The sequence below is a fragment of the Narcine bancroftii genome, chromosome 9, assembly GCF_036971445.1.
Source record: "Narcine bancroftii isolate sNarBan1 chromosome 9, sNarBan1.hap1, whole genome shotgun sequence".
Lineage (NCBI taxonomy): Eukaryota > Metazoa > Chordata > Chondrichthyes > Torpediniformes > Narcinidae > Narcine > Narcine bancroftii.
The window spans coordinates 99,003,871-99,017,796 of record NC_091477.1 but is presented as its reverse complement, the minus strand read 5'-3'; the positions used below and the strand labels follow the sequence as shown (position 1 = coordinate 99,017,796).

The 13,926-nt window shown below is 38.6% G+C and overlaps 1 long non-coding RNA gene across 1 annotated transcript in view; it reads right to left on the bottom strand.

The window, feature by feature from the left end:
* Nucleotides 1-262: 262 nt before the first annotated feature.
* The window catches only part of LOC138743041 (uncharacterized), a 48,457-nt gene continuing 34,793 nt past the window's right edge, over nucleotides 263-13,926 (bottom strand). The window contains exons 2-3 of the long non-coding RNA XR_011344616.1: nucleotides 7,077-7,179; nucleotides 263-551 (exon numbers count right to left, since the gene is read on the bottom strand). This is a non-coding gene — a long non-coding RNA (uncharacterized lncRNA). The remainder of the gene's footprint in view (nucleotides 552-7,076; nucleotides 7,180-13,926) is intronic.

Genomic DNA, 13,926 nt, shown 5'->3' with positions numbered 1-13,926 from the left:
ATGTCTTTGGTGATTGCACAACCCACTGGTTGTTCACAGGGACCAGATGGGTGTTTCCAGCTGTTTGAAACAATTACTCGGGAACTGAGGAAAAGACTGGAGCCTCATGTGAGATTAATGCCCTTTATTTACTGTGCACTGGCACATTTTTCAGTGGTGGGAGTGTAACAGTCCAAAGGCTGACAACACATTTCAATAACAGAATGCTATTAATAAAAGGAGAGCTTCGTAAAGCAATTTGCAGCTGATAGGGGTTCAGAAAACTCAGTGTATATTCAGCACATAAATCAATGTATTGACTACAATTGAAACAATGAAATAAAATGCAATGTAATTACACCCATGCTTTAGTACCAGCAACTAACAATTTGTTCATGTTTTAATGATGACTATAAAACTCAATCAGTGAAAATCAACCTGCTGGAAGTACACATCTATTCAATCTGCTGATTCATGACAAAGTACTGACTGAAGTTTGGCATAATCATGGAGAGCTGAAGGGCCTTTGTGGTGTTGTATGACTTTATGACTTCCAATGTAAACCTGTAAACCTGAAAGAAAACAAAACTACATGATGATTGTGTTTCTACTTAGAAAGCCACCAATCACATTTGGGGCTGGATATACAAACCAAAGAAACAATTGTATGGAAGTGAAACATGCAACTCTGTCATATTTTGGCCAAAATGATGGAGTCGTTTTTGGCCAAATTACAGCAATTGATGACTTAGAATATAGAATGGTGATACAGAATCAGGTTGGGTGGTGCCAGAACAACAATCTTGATCTCAACATCACCAAGACCAAGGAACTTGTAGTTGATTTTAGGAAGGAGAAGCTGATGGACCAGCCACCTGTTCATGTGGATGGGATGTGGGCAAAGAGGGTTAGAAACTTCATGTTCCTGGGAGTCCATATTTCAGAAGACCTTTCCTGGAGCCAGCATGTTAAATCAACCATGAAGCAAGCACACATTCTGAGGAGATTTGGCATGATATCGAATTCTATGAAACCTCTACACATGCACTGCAGAATGCATACTGACACGTTGTATCACTGCCAAGTTTGGGATTTGACTCCTCAGGAACGTAGAAGCCTCCAGCAAATAACAAATAGCCACAAAACCATCACAGGCTCTGATCAACATCATAAAGGACCCCCATCACCCTGGTCACAACCTCTTCATACTGTTACCTTTTGGCTGAAGATCTGAAGTCTGAAGATCAGCACCTTTAGGTTCAAGAAAAGTTTATTTCCACCAGTTATCAAGCTCTTGAACCTCCCCTTGTTACACTAATCAGGGACTTCTCCAACACCACCAAAGAATTGTCTGCTCTATTGCTGTCATTTGTTTCGCACCAGGATAACGGTTTTATTATTTTGTAGATGTCTCTTTACAATTCAATTAAGGAAACAATTGAAGTTGTTTTTAGTTAGTTTTCAGTTGTTTTGTTTTTACAAATTATCTGTCAGCCACAGCAAATAAGATTGGTGCATGTGTATTGTGCAATAGATATTACAATAAACTGATAATTATCAGTATCTTGTGATAATATTCTCAGCTTTTTTGTAAATTATCATTTTCAATGACAGGGTTGCATGAACAGGTAACTTCGCAGTGATAAGAACCTTCAAGTCCCTGGAAGTCCATATATCAAAAAACCTTACTTGGAGCGAGCACATTGAGGCAACCTTGAAGAAGGAACATCAGTGCCTCTACATTCTGAGGAGATTTGTAATGTTATCAGATACTTCTTCAAAATTCTACCAATGCACTGGTTGGATCTCAGCCTGGTTTGGCAATACAAGTGGCCAGCAATGCAAAAGGCTACAGAAGGCAGCAAAAATAGCCAAGTTCATCACGGATTCTAACCTTCCATCCATTGTAGATATCTTTGTGAGGCGCTGCCTGAAAGAAGGCAGCTGACATCTTAAAGTACCCCCATCACCTTCTCACTGCTTCTTTCAAGCAGAATGTGCAGAAGCCTGACACCAGCCTCTGTAGATTGAAGAGCAGTTTCTTTCCAATGGTTATCATATTCTTGAACCTCCCCTTGCTATACTAATCGAGGATTATCTGGACTATTATCAATCACATTTTGCATGAAGATTATTGTGAATGTGTACCACTTATGTATTTATTATCGCTTCTTATTTAATTCAATTAATTTACTGTTAGAGTTTTTTATTCTATATAGGTACCTGTTTTAGCTGCATCAAGAAAGAATTTGAATACAATATGTACAAAAATAAAATCCCTAATTATTTCAAAATGCATCCATACATCCTATAAACTATTTCAAGTTCACTAAGAAAATAGGATGGAGTATTTATTAGACACACATTTTAAGAGATCACAATATTCCAACCAAAACGTATTATTTCAAAAAGACAAAGATCTTGCAATAAGATGATGTTAAACGTAAGATTGTAAAAATCTCAAAGGACAAAATACCTTCTGATAGTTATGAGAGGAAACTCTGAGCCTTCAGGATCTGGAGCAGTAACAGAATTGATCACATTGTTATTGGATCCCAGTTGTAGATCAGTAAAGTTAAAACACCAAGAATATTCCAACATCACACACACACACACACACAAAAAAACCAAGAGAAATGAAACAGTCATAGCATGGAACCAAATATCTTGTAGCCTATGAGATCTTGGGATATAGACGTTATTAAGAAATATTTGCAACTTTCTTCTAAAACCCCATTCTAATATGTCTAGCACATAATAAAAATGGAAAATAAATAAACACGATTAGCTGCTACTCAATTTATTATTTATGTTCATGGGTATTCCGACTTTGATTCCTGTTAGTGGGAGGGGAATATAATTCTATAATTATTTCCTTGTTTCTTATCACAGGGAGTAGAAATGGGAAAGTTCAGCTACCCCAAGAAAACTCATCATTACCTGAACATAATGATATTTCAACTAATTGTCTGTATTTGAACCAGTCTCTTATCAAGTGACTATAAAAGATGTGTCAAATCTGCTTTGAATTATTTAAAATAAATCATTCCAGCATCAAGGCAAATTTTAGATTAACATGTTCTTCGTGTTGCAAATGTTTTCATAATGTTAAAATGGTCCACCTCATCTCAATGCCCTTCCCTTATCAATGGACTTGCATTTTTTTGAAAAAAAGTCATCACCTTCAAGCAAGTTCAATAGGAAACCTGCCCCCAAAGAGACTTTTCTCTGCAGTTTGCATGGTCTTTGACTAATTAAATGACTAATGAATGATTCTCTGCTGCCATGTAACTTCTAACAAGCTCAAACTGACCATTATCTTGAGGGAGTATGAAAATAATACAGAGCATGTTAGACTTCAAGACAAATTATTTTTAGGAATGTCAGACTGCAGTAAGAAATTTAAATGAAGATATGCAGAACACCGCGGAATCAGTCATTCTTACAGCAATCAGATATACTTAAATTAATATTATCCTGATTAAAAGCTGTCTCATTATTCATTGGACAAGTCTCTTGGGTTTATCCAGTCACAAGTTTGTGTCAGAGACAGATAATATTCTGACAGATAACCTTATGACAAAGCATACAACCAGAAATGCAATTATTCCCAAATGGTGTGTCAGCTATTTGCTTACTGGGTTTGCTGAAACAGCAGCTCAATTCTTGTCTAATATTGAGCCTTCAAATTATTTCATTGCTTTGTACCCGACTGCCTAAGTAAAGGGTTTAGCTTTTGCATTTATTCTGTTCATTCTCATCAGAATGATCTATCACCACATTTAACTCCCCATTTCCCAAATTGCTCAATTAATGTAATCAATCTCTGCCCACAGTGTATGAAACTCACAGTCTTGTTTAACAAGCTGTTATCATCCTTCTGGTCCCTCATTATTCAACATGTACCTTTGTAAAGAAATAAAATGTAGTTTATAGATGTAGTGGACTCTAAGGCACTTCACACTAGTTTACAACTTTAGTCTTAAATGCGCCCATGAGACAAAGTTCATTGGCAAGTGTAGCTTCTATTGCCTTGAACCAAATGAAAGGAAATCGGATGACGTTCATCCCTCTTAACTGGGTTCTTAATCAATGCATATTTGCAACATCAGCTCCTCCATGCTGACCATCATTACAGGGGCACCCCAAAGCTGCGTGCTTTGTCCCGTAATCTACAACTCTATTCTATTTACACCTATAACTGTGCAGTGAAGTTCAGCTCCAACTCACTCCACAAATTCCATGATGAAACTGTTATTTTTGTTCGCATAACTGAACAAGATGTGTTAGAATATAGATTGGAGATTGACAACCTGGTTAGGTGGTGCCAGAAAAACAATCTTGTTTTCAATGTCACCAAAACCAGGGAGCTTATTGTTGATTTTAGGAAGGAAAAGCCAAACCTGACTGCATTAATGGGAAGGAGGTGGAAAGAATCAGAACCTTCATGTTCCTGGGAGTCCATATGTCAGATCTTCCCTGCAGCTAGCAAATTGAGCAACCTTAAAGAAGGAACATCAGTGCTTCCACTTTCATAGGAGTCTGAGGAGATTTGGCATGTCATCAGATAACCTATCAAACTTCTACAGATGCACTGTCAAAGGATACTGACTAGTTGCATCACAGCTTGTCTTGGCAATACAAGTGCCCAGCAATGCAGAGGGCTATAGAAAGTAGCAAACATAGCCAGGCTAATCACTGATTTCAACCTTCCATTCATTGGATATATCTATGTGAGGCGCTGCCTGAATAAGGCAACTAACATCATAAAGGTCCCTCATCACCTTGGTCACAATCTCTTCTCACTGCTACTTTCAAGCAGAATCTACAGAAGCCTGAAAACCACACCTCTCATTTGAAAAAAAGAGTTTCTTTCCATTAGCTCTCAAATTCTTGAACCTCAACCTTGGTATAGTAATCATGGATTGTCTGTTCAGTTGTCAGTCACATTTTGCATGAAAATTTCTGTGAATATGCCTTACTTATGTATTTATTGTCTCTTATAAATTAATTCAATTAATTTACTGTTATAGTTTTTCTTTATAAGCACCTGTTTGGATGCATCAAGAAAGAAAGTGTATGATATTAAACTCATTTTCATTATCAATTGATTATATAAGGAAGAGATGAATTTTTGGACAAAGATTTTCATATCTCATGTGTTGGTGAATTGGGAACTCTTGAACTTCCTTTATGAAGATCACATGATTAAAAATGTTTTGAGTAGGATCATGATTTTATGTATATTGTGATTCATTTAAATAAAAACACAAAATGATGGAAAAATTAGGAATTTAGAATAAGGTAGACAAAGGTCCTGATTTTTTTTTTTAAGTACACCATTGATCCAATGACATTAGGGTATTGTGTTCAGCTCTGCTCACCTCATCATAGGAAGGATGTGGAAGCTATGGAAAGGGTGCAGAGGAGATTTACCAGGATGTTGCCTGGTTTGGGAAAATAAGTCTTATGAGGCAAGTTTAGCAGAGCTGGGATTTTCCTCTTTGGAGTCAAGAAGGATGAGAGGAGACTTAAGAGAAGTCTACATGATTCTGAGAGGCAAAGCTAAGGTGGTCAGCCAGCACTTTTTCCCCAGGGCAAGAATAGCAAACACCATAGGAAATCTCTACAAAAGCAAGGGAAGAAAGTTTAGAGGAGACATCAGGGGTAAGTTGTTTTACACAGATTTTTGGGTGCCTAGAATGCCCTGCCAGAATGCTAAAACATTAGGGTATTTAGAGACTCTTCGACAGGCACATGGATGAAATAGAGGGTTACGAGAAAGGGATTTGTACATTCTTTTGGTAGGAATATATAGGTCGGCACAACATTGAGGGACAAATGGCTTGTACTGTGCTGTAACAATCTATGTTCTATGTTCTATTTACATCCAGCTCAGAATATTGTATGGTACTTTCAGGAATTTTGCCTAGATATACATGACTCACTATATCTGCAGGCCACCAAATTTTGAATTACTCAAACTAGGCCTACTCAAGCAGGTCCAGTCTGGTGAGTAATTCATCAAAAGCTCATTGGAACTTCAAATGAAGATAAAAGATACTCTTGCACTTTTGCTCCTTCAGTGAAGCCAAACTCCATTATTTAATCCAAATTATCAAGACAATAAATTACCTGGTCATTGATATCTCTGCTGTCTGTAGGACCCTGTTGTGCACACATGGTCTGTTGGGAAACCATTGGCAAAAGATTCACTGGGAGTCTGCATTAACATAATGAAGGCATGTGACAGGGACTTGGACTGCCTGTTGTCATTACATCATCAGTCAGATTAACCCAGAATAGCACTGATTTGGTGTGTTGAAAAGTATTAAAAGTTTTCAAAATCAATGAGAACTAAATTGGAAAGCTCAAGAAACATACTCAGGGATCTCAATGTGCAACCAAACCATATCTGTAAGATCTCATATAGTATGCACACTAAAGCTGTACTCATTAACATGATGATCCAACCCCAATCAGTGCATTATGACCAGCCTTAGTAAACACCTGTGAGTGGTTAGTATCAGCTGAAACTAGCTGGTGCTGATTAGAGCCATGATTTTATCTCTCAGACTGTATGCATTTTGTGACTGTAATCGTTGGTGAAAGTCACCCCACAGTACAGAAATCCTGCTGATCTCATTGCAGATTACAAGCGAGATACTTCCGAGAGGGCGCCAGAAGGCACTGAATGGGGGAGAGGGATCTTCCTCCCATAGTGTGACAGTAACTTCTTCTGGAAGTTGAGCAACAGTGGAAGAAGTCACCAAACATCAGCAATGAAGCATAAAAGGCATTGTTGATAATCTTCAAAATGTTTAATGACCAAATAGGAGTAATCAAGGTCAGTGGAAACATCACCAACTTCCATTCCTTGACAACTGCAGTTTCAGCTAAAAATCCCTGTTCCATGTTATTACTTGTTTTTCAAAGATGCATATCAAAATCAATTCCCCTCCAACATTTGTACATTACAAAACATCTTCATACAATTAGCATTGCTCCAAATTTCAGACACAGCCTGCAACTTACACTTAATGCCAAATAATTAACCAAGACATTGGTTCTGATGGAGATTGTGGAGATGTTCTTACCAATCATTGATGATTGTAGCCTTGAGTTGAGAAAATCCAGGATTCAATTACACAGTATGGTATTGAGGCCTAGATCTTGGGTTGTCAGTAGGCTTTCTCCTCGCTATCACATTGAAGGTTCATAGTATTGGCATGTTTGGAAGACAAGGGAAAGGCTAAAATTAATAACTGATGATAGATTTCAAACCTCAGCAACATTATTCAGAAGGCTTCAGAAGCTTTTTACTATTTCTGCCAGCAGAAAAGCATAGCATTTCTCTCCCATTAACTCTCCTTTCATTTAATATCAATCAACCAGTTCATAAATGATCTTTTAAAATCTGTGAACAAATGAGCGTGTGTGTGTGTGTTTATGTTTGAATGTGTGAATGAATTAACTGCCTGAGAGAGGTTAAGTAACTAGGTGGAGGGGAATTGAGGAGAAAGAAGAGGGATTGGGACAAAGAAAGTGGAGAGACTGATGGTTTGGGGAACAGAGAAAGAAGTAGGGAGAATAATGGTAAGTAAGAGGGGAACTGAGGAAAAGAGTGGTCCAAGATTTGTATTTGTGTTCATGGTGAGTGGATGGTGTGGGTGTGTGTGTTGGTTTATGTTTGTGTGTGGTGAATCAACACGCAATTCATATTTGGCAACTATGACTCGTTACAGACCCATTTGGCATGAATGGTATTAAACAAGACTCGTACAAGGTTGACACCTTCAGTGTTAACACTGGAACATGCATAGGACGTCATCCTATCACAATTCTACTTGGTTTGTGCTTTGGTAGAGGTCGTGCTAAGAGTGGGGATATGTGAACTGGACACATACACTGGATGTTGCACAGGAGTTAAAGAATAATTTGGAAGATAATTTGAAAATACAACAATGGTATATAGAAATGAATAAATGTATTCCATTAGAAAAAATAACATATAGTTTAAGAAATAATATTGAAATATTCGAACAAATATGGGAGCCTTACATTAAATACAATAGCGAAAACCTACCGGGGACAAACATTACCTAAGTTGATGGAAGGAGAAGGAAAGAAAAGAATGGACTCAGTAGAATTTCTGGTGTATTTTTGTTGAATGACAACATTGTCTGACGGGTTTAATGCAACCTAGATTGTATACCTAAAATGGATGAGAGGGGGGGGGGGGAGAAAAAGTCACTGTATATGTGTGAAAAAGAAAAAGTGTATATCATGGCTAATGTGATTTATGGTGTGAAAAATAAAAAATTTAAAAAAAAAAGAATAATTCAAATAATCTTGATGCTGAACAACATGAATCAGATTGATTTCCTGTTATCAACCTGTTAAGATGTATTTTAATAGTTAGAGTTAGATTTTAATTGAGGATTCTTGGCACAAATGAGGGGGAAGCAACTCCAGAATTACACACTGACCCACCTACAAGAACACTTTAACTTCTGGCATTGTTAAAGGAGTTAACAATGTGTGGCCAAGTGTTTACCTGTCTTTTTTTAATCAGTCACCAAGAGTCTTTGAAAATATGAGAAAGGAATAAAAAGGCTCGGGATACACATCGAGAACAGAAGTCTTGGCTCTCACAATTTGTTTCAAAATAGTAGCATGGGTGAGATTCCAGGGGAGTTACTCCTCTCGAATATTTAATTTGCATGGAATCATTAATTATTTTCCTTACCAACAACATCAAACAAAGTTTGTTCAGAAAACTTGTTTTCAGCAGCTAAAATGGCTAAAGTTTCTGTCAGTGATTCATCTTGTAAGAGTGTATGTTGCTTAAAGAACAGATTTGTTATTTGTTTTAATTTCAACTCATCAAAATTCAATTAATCTTTCCTTGGAAACAAATGATTATGGGCAAATGAACACTCACATCGGGTGAGGTTTTTTACTCCTAAGTATGTCATGCAACCCTATGAAGGAAATAGAAGATGGATGTTCCAGGAACAGAATACCTCAAAACTATCAGAGGGCTTGTGGTTTTTGGAGTATTTTGTTTTCTATTATAATAGTTAAAACTTTAGCTGATTTCCTAGTAAGGTGATTGCATATCACTTTGTCATATGGACTTAATCACTGTTTATGGTGATAGAGAAACACAGGAAATCAGTGTCACTTTGACTTAGTCTGAGAGAACCCTGCCTGCAGGTTGAGCACATGTTTAGTCAGTGCCCCATAAAGAAGTACTGAATTCCAACCCCAAAGGACTCTGAAATCAAAACCAACAAAAAACAACTGTACTGAAGTGTACCATGCTAATCAACCATTAAAATTATTAGCTTGTGAATTGTACTGTAACACTTGAATTTTGAAAATTTTCAGTATCTCAATGTTCAAACTTTTTCTGTGAACCTAAACAATTCTATTCAGAGACAGTCCCATGGCTTCCCAGCAGTAATAGGTAATCTGAGTATATGAGTTTATAGGACCTCAGTGAGTCAAATGCAGGCAGACAGTGAATCATTTAATCTATCTCACCGCAACTTTGCCTGTCAACACAATATTTCGATCACGTCTGTGAGATTGAATTTTCACAAAACTGTTTATGCTTTATTTTGAGATTACTTAAAAATATAAAGTTGTGGTCAAAGGAATAGATCCATAATCATTTCAATCTATTCGCTCATCATTCCTTTTGAGTAAAATATTAAACTGAAACCTAATTTGTCAAGGTGAATATAGGAGATTCCATAGTTCTGGGCAGGGAAGAGATCAATGTTCTCCTGGTTCACGAATCAATGCCATAATTATATTGTATCATTGTCGTCCAATGTTGCTATAGGGATATAGTTTCTACACTGCTTACATTATAACTTCTGTGGTGCATTCTGAGATATCCTGAGAATCTAGAAAATATATGTCAATGCCTTTAAAATGTGACAAAATTAATGGCCTGTTGTAAGCACTCTGGTGTAACCCTGATGTTTATTGGGGAAGTTGGGGGAGACAAGGCAAGAGATTGATTCAGAGGGTGAGAAGGGCTTGCTGATAGGGGGAACGGAAACAGGTGTTCTTGGGAGGTGGAGGAGAAGCTGCCACTCACCCTTGTCAAAGACCAGATGATATGCTGGTTCAAGGTATGTGCATATTCGAGCTGCTGCTTCTTTCTGTGGGCTGGCAATCTTTGTCTGCAGGGAAAGCCTGCTAAGTGTACAATACATAGCCTCACAGGAGAAACACAACAGCTGCTAATGCCAAAATCAAAGTTCAGAGTTCAAATGCATATATGCAACATCACATACAACCCTGAGATCCTTTTTTCTGTGGGCAAGGCAGAATTTCAAAATTTCCGGCAACTGTAAACTGTACACCAGAAAGAAGTGTATACAAAAGAAAGAAATATAAACAAACTGTATTAATACAAAAATATAAACATTCAGTATTAAATAATGAGAAAAGTAAAAGTCCTTAAATGAGTCTCTGAATTAGTCTGTTGTTTAGGAGTTTGATGGTTGAGGTGTAGCAACTATTCCTGAACCTGGTGGCATGAGTCCTATGGCACCTTTATCTCTTCCCTAAGCGAGAATAGAGGACATCCTGGGTGATGTGGATCCTAGATGCTCTATAATGGTAACAGTCCATGTAGATGTCCTGGATGGAGGAGAGAGATTTGCCTTTGATGTACCAGACTGTGTCCTCCAGCTTTTCTACTCAGAAGTATTAGTTCCTGTGTCCCAGGCTGTGATGCACTGCATATCAGTCGAAGTTTGACAAGGTTGCTGATAACACACCGAACATCTGAAAACTCCTAAGGAAGTAGGAATGCTGGCATCCTTTTTCACAATGACATTAATAGATTGTGTCCAGGAGAAGTCCTCCAGGATAGAAATTTAAATTTTCTCTCCCTCTCCACCTCTGAACCCCCAATGATTACTGGATTGTACACCTCTAGTTTTCCTTTCCTAAAGTCTACAATCAGCTCCTTGGTCTTGGTGATATTGCATAAGATGCTATTGTTTAGTATCTGGAGCAATAAAAAAGAAGAGCTGGAGGAACTCAGCAGGTCAGACCACATCAAGATATTTATCTTAGTCTTGATGAAGAATCATGTCCCAACATGTTGACTGACCATTTCTCCTCATTAATGCTGTCTGACCTGCTGAGTTCCATCAGAAATTATTTATATTACCTCAGTATCCTGTCAAGAGCAGATTTGTTATTTCCCCTTCAAAATGACAATGGAGACAGAGATGTGTGGAGATAAGGTCTCTAATTTCACAATTTTTTAACCTTGTCCAGTAACTTGTGTACCTACATGACTCCCCGTGATAGCTCTCCAAAATGTATTTATATATAAGCAATTAAACTGATATGATATTGCTTCTAAGTAATTCATATTTAGCAGTCTCAACCAATATGTGATTCACCCATCAAATTGTTTAATGGGGGCAGAATTATGCTGCTTGCAGAAGCTATTTGACTTTTAAAGCAATTACTGGTGCATTCAAACATTAATAACTCTACTGTTATACTTTGAAGCATTTATTTTTATATCATACTCTATCCGAAGGGTGAATAAATATAATACTTTACACTAGTTTGTGACACACATCTTTCTAGCAGTTGGATTTATTTACTTTATTCATCATATCTGGCTCCCATAATAATAAAAACAGGAAAGAAACAGAACTGCATGGGGATTTAGTATCAGTAAAGTTTGCCACATCTCCCACTGAATTTGGTAACAAACCAGAATGGGTAGCCAGCTGCCGAGATGGCTATGTGGAAGAAGTTTGAAAATGACCCTGGTGAGTGAGATGCTCTGAAATGGGTTTGAAGGAGACCTGGAAGTCAGTGCAAAAGTTGGACATGGCGCAGACAGATTAGGCATCTATGCTTTAATATTATGGGAGAGTGGAGATGTAATTTAAAATTCCTGAATGTCTGATTTCAGTCCAGCCTTAATCCACCCTGGTTTTAACTTCCCAAATTATATTCTCCATTAAACATGTATTTGCTTTAAGGGATTACTGTCTGCCCATGGAAAATTAGTTGTATTTACATATACCTGCTGGCTTTCTGTGATCCAAAGTAATGGCCAATCAGGATATGCAAGGAAATTTTGTATATCTTTCTGATCAGTTTAAGGGTTTTTCTGAAACCAGAAATATTTCTGATCATATTTTATTTAGCATAGTGTTTGGCACAATGCCTTTACAGCACCGGTGATCGAGATCAGGGTTCAAATCTCATGCTGTAAGGAGTTTGTATGTTCTCCTAGTGTCTGCTGGGTTTTCATCAGGGGCTCCATTTTACTTCCACTGTTCAACTGGGTGCAATTGAGTGGGACAGGGAAGTAGGTTTAAATTTTTAAGAATTTAAAATGAAGAAAAAAATTAATTTCCCTCAGCAAATCTTCACAAGCATGTATTTTAAACCAGAGCTAAATGAACTTAGATTCCTTAACCATAAAAATTAGGAATCTTAAGTCAGTCTGAGTAACAGAGCCATTAGTTTAAACTTTCTGTTTATTATTTAAAATGCCACAATCTGTGGAGAAAACGGGTCTTCCCTTTCTATGGAGAAAACACTGAAAGAAGCAGAACCGGTAGGGTGATGCTATTCAGCCAGGCCTCTGCCAGTTTCAACTCTAATTCCCACTCTGTAATGAACACTTCTATTAAATATTTCTCCTTGTTTAGTCAGGAGCTGGTCCTGTTAGAAGCAGCAGCAATAAAATATGTAAAGGTTTGCTTCCCTCTGGCTAAAGAACAGAGAAATACCAATTAGTGTTGCACAAGCAAAAGCTTCAAAGTTTGAACATTAAAAAAAACTATTTCAAACATTTTAACTCCTGTCTTGTACTCTGTGATGCACTGAGGTAGCAGAAAGCAAGCACAAAACTCAAAAGATTGTACAACAGGCTTTATTCCAGTAAAAGTCTGAATACCAGTTCATTCCTTGATGGCTCCCCATTTGACTGGCTCAGGAGAGGCTGGCTCAGGTTTATATTCAGGTCGGCTGATTGACAATTGGCCAGGTGGAGTCAGCCCCTTAGGTGATCTTCCTGCAGGTACAGAGATTGTCCCCTGCAGTAGGCTGGTGGTCATATCACCACATTCACCCCCTTCTTAAAATTGTTCTTTGGGTGTATAAAATGGTGTCGGGTGGTATTTACAGATTCAGGTGGTCTGCCAGCCGTCGGAGTCTCTGTGATCGTTGCAGGGTTGGCTCCTGGTAAAATGTTGGTGAGGGTATGGTTGCTGCCTGAGCATAGCCATGGTGGGTGTCGTTGTTGGTAGCGTGGTGTCTATCTGTACATCTGTTCACGAGGGAGGTGGCCAGATGGGTGTGGTCCGCCAGGAGTGGGGTTCTCTGGAGGGGTGAAGGGAAGAGGTTGGCCCCCCGGATCCAAGGGTGGAGAGGTTGGGCTGGGAGGTCATGATGCTGGGGGGGTTGGGGACCCTGCTAGTGGAAGGTCCCTGGTTGTGGGTGTCTTCATGGCCACTGGGGTACCTGATGTAGGCGTAGATCTGGTTGGCGTGGAGGAGGAGTACCTACTTAACCAGTGGGTCGGACTTGTGGGCATGTGTTTGCAGAGGATCACTGGTCCCAGAGATGTGATCTAAGCTGGCAGGGAGACCCCAGTCGCCGATTTCTTGGGGAATGAGAATGACCTCAGGGCCAGGAGGACTGCCTTCCAGATCACCCCATTTTTGTGTGCTCTACCTGCCCGTTGCCCATCGGGTTGTAACTAGTCGTGCAACTAGCCGCAATGCCTCACACTACCAGTTGCTGGCATAGCTCCTCACTCATGAAGCCGGACCCCCAATCACCGTGGATGAATGCTGGGTACCCGAAGAGAGTGAAGATCTGAGTCAGTGCCCTGATAATGGTGTCTGTGGAGGTGTTAGGGCAAGGGATGGTGAAAGGGAA